Source organism: Bidens hawaiensis, unplaced genomic scaffold (genome assembly GCF_021521415.1).
Source record: "Bidens hawaiensis isolate Kalapana, Puna unplaced genomic scaffold, B.hawaiensis_p1.1 tig00045498_1, whole genome shotgun sequence".
Taxonomy (NCBI): domain Eukaryota; kingdom Viridiplantae; phylum Streptophyta; class Magnoliopsida; order Asterales; family Asteraceae; genus Bidens; species Bidens hawaiensis.
In genome coordinates, this window is record NW_027498107.1 from 31642 (window position 1) to 40973 (window position 9332).

At 36.3% G+C, this 9332-nt stretch overlaps 1 pseudogene; it reads right to left on the reverse strand.

Annotated features, from left to right (window-relative positions):
* Positions 1 to 1326: 1326 nt before the first annotated feature.
* LOC143595736 (inositol-tetrakisphosphate 1-kinase 1 pseudogene) lies at positions 1327 to 2432 on the reverse strand (annotated as a pseudogene).
* Between the last annotated feature and the right edge of the window lie 6900 nt (positions 2433 to 9332).

The following is a 9332-nucleotide window of genomic DNA, read 5'->3' on the forward strand; positions in this document are numbered from 1 at the left end:
ATTTCTTCACAAATCACCATCACCCGATACCGACCAGAAAACCGTTTCATATTTGTTATCCTGATACTTTATAGACTAGTTTGTTATGTTTTGCCTGTGACTGTTGATCTTGATCTAATTAATGGGATGCAAGGTACAATGTTTCATCGATCTTATAATGTCATCTTGCTAATGTGTAGTGTTTCGTTTTGTGATTGCATTTAACCTTTGAATGATTGTTCTTGAGGTTTTTTGTTATCAAGTAATAATTTGGTTCTCTTCCCTAATTTGATGATTTTTTTTTTATCTATAGGTGAGGAAAATTGATATGCTCAATGGAGTCACTGCATTAAGATTTGAGGTGGTGAAGGATGAACTTATACTAGATGGAAATCATATCGAGCTTGTCTCAAAATATCCCGACTTAGGCTATAAACACTCTCGAATGTCTGTATTTTTATTATGTGAGTCATAAGTTGGGGGATCTGAAATTTTAATTTGTAATTTTAAGTGGAATGTTTTATATAGTTTTGAAATATCAATAAATGCTTAAATTTTACAAATACAAAGAAGATTTAAAATAGAAAATGGCTTGAACGAAAAAAAAAATATCGGTCGCAGAACGGTCGACCTGCAATATATGGTGGCAAGTTTGTAACAGGCAAGGGGTCGAAAAATGTCGTAATAATGGGGTCATAAACAGTCCGATCGCCAAACCATCTATCAACTCCAGGACTAACACAATCAATGGCTAACATTTAACAGCCATACTCATGACATAACAAAGCATACTGCAACATATGCATGTAAACAAAAAAAACATAACAGGCTGTGTGTACTGTCTCCAACCATCCACCCAGGTGATCTGTCTGATATTCACATGACAACTATGCTGTGAGACTACAAAGACAATCACAAACCAATACCATCCATGCAGTCACACTTGGATTAATCCCCTAATTAGTAGTTAATATTAGCAAGTATAAGCCCATCAGTTACAAACAATAGAAATGAATTGAACAAACACACTACAGTATGGGGCAAAATAACAATCTATCATCATTCAATAAGCAACAAAATTCATTGATCAAAGCTGTCAACCGAAACCATGGAATATAATATGCCCTGTAAAGAAACTTATACCTTCCTACAGACGTTAGGAGAAACCGAAAATCACCTGTCTCCAAAGTAAATCGCCATCAGGGGCAAAAGCGAAAGTAAATAGCCCTATTCAAAACCCCCTGTATTAACTAACAGCAACAACTCCCTTCGACCAACGATCAAGAATCCACTTTCGTTTAAGCAAACCTGACCGTGATATTCCATCCCCACACGAGGTATTCGGGTTTATGAAACATCATGACACCCTGTATCCTCACCACATCCACCAATATTATTATTATTGTCCACCAATTTCATCAATTCTTTCTCACAGTTAAACAATCTAGCCTCTTTCTTGTTCAACACATCCCAAAAGAAATCCGTCATCACTGACTCATAGCCCGGCATCTTCGCATACCCCGGGAAGTAGTTAATGTCAATAACCAAGTACCTATTCCCAACCTTAGTATCCCTAATCATATCAAAATTAAAAAGATGCAGCTTCATCGCCTTTCGCAACCCACTCGCAATATTAACCACCAAGCTCATCGGCGGCATCACAACATCCTCCAATTCCAAATCCAACATCTTATAATACCTATCATCATTCCTCTCATCCGAGATCACATTCGACACCTGCGAAAACGACAACGAACCGCTCAACCCACCCAACTTCTCCTCGGTAATATCGGGCAACGACTTCCGTTTCACACATTTCACATACTTCCCAACCACATACACTTTGAAAATCACTCCACCATGGTTCACAAACTCCTGCACCACCGTCGGGCTTTTAAGCGTTTCGAACCCCTCGTTACTGAAAACCAGCAACATCTTATGCGATTTCGTACTCCCGTCTGCCACTAGCGGCTTCGCAATCACCGGAAACTTCAAATCCAAATCCAAATTCAAATTCAATTTCAATTTCTCCGGTTCAAATACTGCAATCTGCTTCGGTATCCCAAACGACGCCGTTTCACCGTCTTTCAATCCCTCAATTTCTTCAACAACATCCAGCATTGAAATCCGATTGTGTAATCGTTCAACTTGATCCGGCAAGTCAATAACAACGGCGTTAGGGTTACAAACGGAGTACTCACGGAGCTGTTGCCGCCATTCCTCACCGTGTAACTTGTGCAGCACGCAATCAAACGGACCTTGATCCACTAACGGCTTATCAGTATCGATTTTAATAAGATCGATACCGCGTTGCTTGGCTAAATTCACCAACGAGTCCTGAATAAAACTCTTTTGCTTCTTCAGTAACAGTGCGTAGCCTATACTGAATCGCTTCGTCGTCATTTAACCTTTGATTTCACTAATGCAATCCAAATACTACTCATTACAGAGGTTTTGAAGTTAACGGAGAGTGTGTATATAGGATTTTGAGGAGGTGGGTTTTTGGTGGATGGGGTTAACTATGGTTAAGAGGTTGGAGAGTCCACGTGGCATATTCTTTTGGAAATATACGGATTCCGCCGCACTAGTGAGTGTCAGGATTTAATAAAATATAAAAAGTGGGAATGTGTTATGGTGGCCGTTGGTGAGTATGCTTGGCGAATGAAGGGATAAGGATTGTGACACGTAGTAGTGGTTGTTAGATGGTGTTGCTCACTTACCGATCTTTTTATTATATACGAGTCCTGTTATACAACTCATATGATCATTTTTTTGTTATTTCATACTATTTATGTGTTCATTTCCTATTATCATACAAGAGGTAGGAAACACGTCATACGAGTCAAGTCTAACTATAGCCACCATGTAGGAACCAAGTCATGTTTCTCACAGTATGAGAATTGAGGAAGATAGAAAAAATAAAAAAATGACAAGAAGATGATACAAGAACCGATCAACGTGTAGGCAAAAGCGAGGTGGGTGGTGGTGAATAATGAGGTGTGTTGGAGAAGACTAGGGCCGTATTTGATTATTAAAGACAAATGATGCATGCTATGTGTAGATGGCTGGTAACCGCTGATAACAAAAAATCACCTCATAAAGTCTTACTCAACCTTTTCATAGAGATAATTTGATTGGGAAGTGAGATTCAAAGTATTGACTTTAAAGATGAGTCAATGTGTAGTATACTATCGAAGAATTCAATGGTAATCAGAATGATCATAGAAACAACAAAAATGGAATGGAGAGCATAAAGGGAATTTATATAGCTAAATGTGTGTATAATTGTCTTAAAATATTTAACAAAAAAGTTACAGTATGCTATACTATTAACGTCAAATATAAAATGTGATACATATATATATAAAGTAACAGCTGAGATCAAAATCATAAATTATAAACATGAAAGTCAAAACCTTAATATAATACTATTACAATTATCATCAAGCCCGAGCTCGACTAGACGTTGTTTAGAGCTTGAGCTTTTATCATTTATTAATTAATTTATATAAATATTTAAATATTAAAAAAAGAACTTTTAAAGTCTAAGCTCGGCTATAGACCATGTACAATACCTTACACGAGCTAAAACTCGACTATGAAATGCGAAATTAACATATAGAATTAAAAAGGGATGTGATCCTCCTGCACCACCCCCATATGCCTATACGGCTCATATAGACCTATACGGTCGTATAGGCTACACATTACTGACAAGGGACAAAATAACAGCTTTTTTCAACCTACACGACCGTATAGACCTATACGAGCCGTATAGATATTAAATGGCTCATATTGCTATCTGACACACCATAAAACCAATACGGTCGTATAGGGCTATACGACCGTATAGAAAACTTTTGTAGAAAAAGTCAGCCAGCCTTTTACCACTGTTAATCGCTGCCGGAAAATGACTATACGAGCCGTATAGTGCTATACGATCCGTATAGACAGATTTTCAGGTCTATAAGCTTAAAACATGAAAGATTTTTATGATGGTTGATAAGATTAAGCTAAAAGTAATTTAACTCAATGCAATATCATGGTTAAAGCTTAAAACATGAAAGATTAGTTTGATCTTTTATAAGATTCTACTGAAAGTTGTTTAACTTGATGCATTGTTAGGATTTATGATCCTAGAACATGATATATTTTGAGGTGCACTTTTATTTTTATGTATGTGGACCAGATATTTATCAGTATGTTTTAATCACATGCTTTCTTGTTTGCTTAATCATTAATTGGTTATTGTATATAGACTATTATAAAATATAACGTAATATAACTTTAAACAAATATTATCGGGGTACAACTACAAATTATTTAGCCGAGTATATTATGTAAATGCTAATAGACAATTTATTCTATTCTAAAATATCATATTTAGCCAAGCATGTTATATACTTATAATACATTGAAATGTAAAATATTAACGTATTAATATTTAAAGCTGTGTCCAAAAAATTGTCTGTACGGCCGTATAACCGTATAAGGCCATATTAACGTATTAATATTTAAAATTTTTAAAAAGTTGTCTATAGGACCGTATAGCTCTATACACCCCGGTATAGGCCTATACGGCCCGTATAGGGCTATACGAGGCACTACAAACAATGAACGACAATGTCCGACACAAAATGATATGATTCAAGTGCTATACGACCGTTTAATCCAATACGAGCCCGTACGGAAAAAAAATTGGTGTGTGAAGATTCTACAATAGACTTGTTAAAATCTACGCCTGCTTCGAGCTTCTTATCAATACTGTGTTTATATCTAGTAGTTATGTTTGATTTACTGTCGACTCAAATAGCAATATGCAGGTCAAGCAAACCGCCTGCGGCGAAGATGACGGAAGGCCGCCGCCGTGCCGGCTGTTTGCGACAGACGGCAAAGATGTTCAGAGTATGAGTTAATGCCAACAAAATTTCAAGTTTACTGGACCTAAACGGAGGTATATTATATTGTATTATGATCTCTTCTTCTAATTTCTCATACACCTACTACTACTACTGATAATAATAATAATTGATTTATTAATTATTATTTCTATTAGATCGATTCTCCTAGTTAAAACTGCTACTATTTCTAATTTTAGGGTTAATACTCTGTAAACTGTCAATATGATTCAGTTAATTCAGAATTGATAGAATTGTATTTATTTTAAATGTAAACACATCAGAGATTATTTACAGTTAGCAGATTTACTGAATCAGTTATAGCTGACCGCTAACAACTTATGATAACTGTTAATGGTAAATGCCTTTAGTTCGTTGAATAGCGGTTATTATACACGCTTCTGCTGTTTTCATCAGTCGATCATTTCCGGTGTGAAAGATTGTGTTGTTCTTAAGATAATAGGTGTTTTTTTTGGGCTGTAAGTACTCTGGATTTTGTAACAGGTTATGTAGAGTTTAAACGTTAAACATTATAACTAAAGATACTAACGGCTCTCCATCTATTTGCATATTTCTGAATCCACGGTCCCTTGCAAGGGTTTGGTTCTAGACTTTTGTAGAATCTTTAGGCGAAGAGCTTGCAATCTTGCATAGAGCATTTAGCAGACATGGTGAAACTATTGAACCGGTAATTTGGAGTTGGTTGGTGTGTTCATAGGAGGTCTTGGGTGGCTTGTGAGATAGGAAGGAGTGTGTGCTTTCTTGTTTAGGGGTCCTAACATAGTGGTATAAAGCTTAAACATAAATAATTAGTTAATGATGAACTGCTAATAATGTTATCAGTAAAAAAATGTCAAGCGTTCCTGATCCCAACTGGTATTAGTCTTTAGTTAACATGTAATCTGTAATCATCTGGTTCTTAGTTACAACATTTGCTATTTCTCAATTCTCACTCTTTTCATGTAAAATGGCAGCATGCTGATTAAACTCCTTGATTCAGGCATAGTTATTAAAGACGCTAGACGCACTCAAGGCGCATAGGTCTCGCCTGGGGCCTAGGCGCAAAGCGCAAAAAAGTGAGGGCCTAAGAACAAAAAAAAAACCGCACTTAAATAGAAAAGATTTAAAATATAAAAAACAATACTATTCTTCATATAAAATAAACAAAAGCTATTATATTACATTTAGTATCATCTAATTAGTACCAAAAGTTCTAAAAGAGTCAAGATTCAAATGTAATTCCAAAACTTGAATAACAAAATGTCAAAGTAAAGTACCAAAAGTTCAAATGCCAAAATGTTCAAAACATGAAAACCAAAAGTTCAAAAATTAATAAATAGTAGCAGTTCAAATGATTATTGTTCTTGATCCATCATCAGTATCAATAGAGATGTCATCAACTTCAAGAGGCGAGGGCCTATAAACTAGAAGTGCATATGTTGGGCCTCGCCTGGAAAATGGGCCTAGGCGCAAGAAGCGAGGGCTTTTACTAACTATGGATTCAGGTGATATATGTTCCAAATTTTAACTTTTGGGGTCTAATTTGAGCCGTTGTCTTAGTTTTACCACATACATTCTATATTAGCTGTTTTCTTTTTCTCTCGTTGTCTTTACTACTCTTAGCTCTTTAATCTAGCTGTAATTCATTAAAATCAGTAGATAACACCTATTTTTATCTCTTTTCCCTGTGTAATATTATAATAAATGCTCGTAGTTCTTTAAAGTGAATACTGCTATCTGGATCTTTTCCAGTTACAACAATATTATTATTTTTAGTATGTCTTTTTCTTGGGGTGTAACTACAATCAAATGTCAGTGATACTCTATATTTTCAGTTTCTCAATTTGCATCACACATTGTACATTTATCTGTACCAGTCTTAATTCTACATTAAAACGCGAGTAATACTTGATTGTTTGGATTTTGTGTTTGCATTAATCCAAATGATTAATCAAATATTTAAGCCTAAATCCTATCTTTTAACTGATCTAAGCCCTTTTTATTATGGGTGAGAAACAACAAATCAATTCTACGTCGTCGTTTTTGGAGCTGTACCGCCTATATATAGCCGTGTCTTCTAGGGTTTTATCTACTTTTAGTATAAAAGTTTAGAAAATATCTCTCGAGTGTTTCCGCCGCCACCAAAATGAGCAATCATCAAAATGGTGGAAGTATGATTCACATCTTTGGGGGAGACAAAGCTAATAACCAGGATGATTATAGGAAAAGATCTGGTGCTGCTACTCCTAATGCGGCTTACGGTGGGCACGAGGCTTTGGTAAGTGAACCATCTCAAATTCTGAAATCTGGGTCCTCTAGCTTTGTGATGGTAAAGGATGGTACTCTTGGTAGACCTTACAAAGTCCCACATTGCAAGCTATTCAACTCTGGAGCGGGCTGTCCTTATGGGGATAGCTGCATTTATATTCATGACGAGAAAGTGACAGCCCGAGAAAGTTTGGCCGTAGTTCTGGCTCCTGGATCTCCTGGTGTGTATTCGTGGGTAGCAGAAACAGGGCGTCAGCACCGTTGGCAACGCCGCCACACCCACTAGCGGATGGAACAGCAATGTCGCCGCTAGTAGTACAAACAGTGTCTAGTGGGACTGCGAGGCCGTTGTCTTATAAAACAAAGATTTGTAAAAAGTGGCAATTAAATGGTTTTTGCAATTATGGAAGCAAGTGCCATTTCGCTCATGGGGAAGCAGGTATAAACTAATAATCTTAAATTGACTCGATTATTTCCCAATAATACTTGTCTACCGTGAATAGTTTAAATTTCTATCTGAGTTCTTGATTAAGATTTAGATACTATGATTGTTAATTTGTTTGCCAACTGCAGTTATTCTTAATGCTCTTATAACTGAGAATTCGACTTAGATACTCCCTTGCTTAAAGTCAATGCATATCAATGTTAAAAATGAATCTAGGAAATAGAAGTGTGACATTTAAAGTCAAATAAAATTCATATAAATAGTGATACAATTAAATCTGAATAGCTTTATATGATCATGAATTGGTTGCTTTCACAGTTACTTGCCATACTTTTGAGTTTTTGACCATGCATTGTCAAAAACTGTTAAAAGATTTTATAGCAAATTATCATTTTAGCTTCTGCAAGTTTGACATCTAATACAGAACATTTCATTAGTTCACATTTGGTTATATTGAAAGTTGAACAAGTTCTTCTTTTCGACAGAGCTGCGAAAATCTGGTGGTATAGGACTGAGTGAGAGCGAGACCAACCTTAACAACCAACGGACCATGTTTCAAAACCTCCCAGCAGCATACAAGCCATTCTCAGCTTCTGCTGCCACGGCAGCAGCTCCTGCTAATGCAGGTGGGTCCAGACAGGTGGCAGGTGCAGTGCAGGGACCTATCCCGAGCAGGAACGCATGGAAGGTTCCTAAAAAGATTAACGGGATTTATGGCGACTGGATTGATGGTCATGATATTGATTAGTTCTTTTACCTTGCAGTAGTTTGTTTGGCTTATCTTATTTCAGTTCTTTGCCTTTGTTGACTTTTTATGGTTAGAAGTTTGACTTGATTCAAATTGGATGTTAAACTTGATTTAAAGATTGGGATTTAGAGGATTTTTTTATTTTTATTTTTGGTTAAATCACCTGAATTCTAGAAAGACCTCATCAAATCGGTTGAATTCATTACCAAATTAATGGTACAGATGAAGTCAGATTTGTGTGTGGAGGCTGGTGTCGAAAACTGTTGCATGCCGATCGCAGTTAGTAGTTTTTAGACATGTTTTAGTAACAAGGGGTTAGTTTTATGAATGCTTAACCAACTTAACTAAGTTGATTTAAGTGGGTTAACCAGTTAGCCCAGGATAACAAATTTTGTACTTATAGGGATATGATGAATTGAGAACACTAGGTGTGTTTTGATTGGGATTTACACTTCAAATAATAAGCCATCAATGATTGATATTGAAGTCAATTTGGTCCAAACACATGCCAATCTCCAGATCCTATTGGGAAAGCAGCTAACTCACCTTGTTTCTCGACACTCCATCGGTCTGAAGGTATGTACACAAGTACTTTATGTGAAGATAGATTTAAATGGTACAACCCTTTGGTGCATAGTTTTTTAGATTTAGTTTTTACCTGTTTTAGCCTTACCTAAAAGCATACTATTGCGGACCTGAACTTATTTAACCCGTCAATCAATTCGTTCATTTCACTACCTACAATAAGCGTGCTTTATTGTGGACTCCTTTGTAACATAATATTCTTAATGCATGATATTCAAGTGTTTATAGCCGCGTTTATAGTGAAGGTAGAAGAAGAATGCTGACTAAATTCAGCAGCAAGTGCAGTCCTCCACCAGATGCCTGGACTTATTGAAGAAGAAACTATTGATTCCAAATAATAAAATGGCTGCATGTTCATCTACCAAATTACCACCAAGATATGGGAAAAGAATACTATAATGCCATCACC